Source organism: Morone saxatilis, unplaced genomic scaffold (genome assembly GCF_004916995.1).
Source record: "Morone saxatilis isolate NCDOM2014 unplaced genomic scaffold, NCSU_SB_2.0 Contig18, whole genome shotgun sequence".
NCBI lineage: Eukaryota > Metazoa > Chordata > Actinopteri > Moronidae > Morone > Morone saxatilis.
Window position 1 is genome coordinate 25,437,444 of NW_023339740.1, and position 3,091 is coordinate 25,440,534.

At 42.9% G+C, this 3,091-nt stretch overlaps 1 protein-coding gene across 2 annotated transcripts in view; it reads left to right on the top strand.

Moving 5' to 3' along the window:
* The window catches only part of mtss1 (MTSS I-BAR domain containing 1), a 50,997-nt gene that overhangs the window by 17,835 nt on the left and 30,071 nt on the right, over positions 1–3,091 (top strand). The gene's annotated exons all lie outside the window — the stretch shown is intronic.

The window sequence follows — 3,091 nt, forward strand, 5'->3', positions numbered from 1 at the left end:
CTCTCTCTCTCTCTGCAGCTCTCCCTCTCCCTCTCCCTCCCTCTTGCTCACTCTCTATATGTCTCTGTCTCTCTCTTTCTTTTTGAAGTGACGCAGTGAGACCTCATGTGCAGCTGTCTTGTTTTACCCTGGATTAGGTTACACACATTCACACATACACACTTCATAGTGCAGGGGGGTTCTGTACTCCAGCATTGTGGGAACTTTGTTTTCAGAATTAGACACCACAGTTTCACCATATCAGTTTGTAAAGTATAGAGGTACATTTCATAACAAACATTACACCCAAATGAGCTGAACATGGAATTCCACTAAAAGAGTACTCAACTTATTTAGCATTTCACTCATAGAACATTATCAGACTCATGATGGACAGGATCAGAATCAATGCAGCAGAAACAGAGTTGTTGTCTTTTTTATTCCTGTTCTTCCTATTCTTCTTCCTTGGAAAAACCTGGCATCTAAATTACCCACAAAGCAACTGGACCGTGAGTCGTGTCGGAGAGATTCGGATATGTTATGCTAATAGCTGCTAATGTAGCACATATGGAGTAGTACTCTTCGAGACCTATAAACATACTTTGATGTGTCAAATTGGTGCAGTTTCCCTTTAATCTGTTATCTGCGACAACAGCCCCCACTCTTCTGGGAAGGTCCTCCTGCAGATGTTGGAACCTGGCTGCAGGGAAGAGCTTCACTGAGGTCCAACACTGATTTTGGGTGATAAGGTCTGGCCCTTAGTCAGAGTTCCAGTTCATCCCAAATGCGTTGGATGGGGTTGAAGTCAGGACTCTGTGGAGGCCAGTCCAGTTCTTCCACACTAAACTGCCAAAGCTATTTCTTAATGGATTGGTCATGTTGAAACAGGAAAGGGGCCTGCTCATTGTATTAGCATTAAGATTCCCCTTTATTCGAACTCAGAGGCTATATTTGTGGACAGGGGTGTGTTTATCACATTAACAGTGATGTATTTTTCTTTACTAAAACAGTAATAGTAGGCCTACTTCATACATTAACAGCCTCTCCTGTGAATAAGGTACAGATGGAGACTACAGGCTGTATAAATACATGGACGGGGACTACCAGTGTATTCAGAGCTGCAGTCCCTGTGTGTTGGAGCTTTGTTAAGACAGTCAGCTGCTGGTATGATTATGTAAGACAGAAGTCAGTTGGTATTTAAAGGAAATCCAGTAACATGTGGGTGTGTGTGTGTGTGTGTGTGTGTGTGTGTGTGTGTAGGAGGTGAATCACGGCCGCTCCCCTGCACGGAAGCCTCTGCAGACGTGCTCTGTCATGTCTCAGTGTTCATGTTTATTTATCAAGAAGGAGGCAGAAACAAAGCGTAAATAGGTCAGATTTAGCTGTTTTGTGGCTGTGCAGGTTGACAGCTCCACAAACACAAACCATCCTGTAATGGCACAGACGGAGCAGACTGCAGATAAATAACAGTGCAGTCCTTTAAATACAGAGGTCAATGGCAAATAAGCAGCTTCAGGCGGCTTCAGATCACATTCTACAGCACATGACATCACCTGAAGCATGAATAAAGCCTGAACATCTCGGGCATCATAAGGTATCATCATGCATCTCATGTCACAAGACATACAGTATAGTTCAGCAGCAGGAGGAGAAAGTTGCACCAATGGACAGCCACACGCAGAGCAGTCAGCGCTTACAGCATGTGTTTATCTTTCTGTTAAACATGCACAGGCAGTCTTTCATACCTGTGTAATATGTACTTTCTGTTTGTGTGAATGACAGAAGGTCACGCTTACTAAAATCTACCAGACCCTGTAGAAGTCATCGTCAGGAATGTTTGATTGCTGTTTCAGAAGCAGAAGAAGTTCACAGTCTGCTTACTCTTTGTGTCACGGACAGCCAATGTAGTACAACCACATACAGGTCTGCTGTCTGGGTCTGGACTGCTTTAGAGTTTATCGGCCGTTAGCCGTGTAGAAGGAGAAGACATGGATAAAGGCTTTTCTGCTAAAAGGGATACAAGAAGAGTTTTGACAGCTGTGTATGGTGGTGAAACATTTTATTTTGTCAAGCCGACCTGCTTTGCTTAGAGTTGTAGCTGAAAGTATGATTTAACATGCTGTCTCTCAGGTGATGGAGCACGTCATCCATTATCTGTTGTATTGGTGGTTCAGAGTCTGGCTCCTCATGTCAGAGTGTTTTTTAAAAAAGAACTGAACCCCCAAGTTGCGTGTATGTGAGGAGAAATCACCATTTTCTCCTTTATGGCACGTAGCTCTAAAACGAATTGTCAAAAAATCATTTTGTTGGTCGACAGAAAATTGATCAAGCCTTCAGAATCAAATCTGTAGAGGGTATTTCTAAAGCCCCACTGTCACAAGTGACATTCAATAAAGACACAAAGGTCAGAGATAACACAGCTGTTGATAAGTGTTGGCTGCTGCAGGGATTCTAGTAGTGCTGACAGTGTTAGTGAGTTAATCAATTAGAACAGAAAATTATCAATAACATTGTTGATAATTAATTAAACATTATGTCATTTATCAAGCATCGTCAGCATTGTAAATGTCTTTGAGATTTGGGCCGTTGGTTGGACAAAACAAGACATTTAAAGATTTCAGCTTGGGTTATGTGAAATTCAATTAATTGAATAGTTGCACAAATAATCTGCAGATAAATCTGTTAACTTTTAGTTGCGGCCCTGGCACCATTTCCAGCAATCCATGTAGACACATGGAGATGTAAGTTAACTTGCCGTGTGAACGCAGTGCCAGGCTGTCTCTGTTGGATGTAGGTCAGGTAGATAAAACTCAACACAACTACAGCTGGACCCCGAATGACCTGCGTCCTTGTGTCTTGTCTTGACTCTTTGATATCATGGGTCCAGGAGCTGTATGGTAGAAAACCGAAAACCGGTATGATTCTTTTGGTTCAGCTCTGCTTGGCCTAATTTAGCCCCATTTGGCCATTGTCTGGTTTAACCTTGCTTAGCTCTGCAGCGGACACAAGACTGCTGCCATCTGTTAGCTGTTAGCTCAGTGTAAAGCTAATACGGCCTCTGCACACTGCATGTTGACCAAGCACATTCCACTATTCTGTGTGTGTGTGTGTG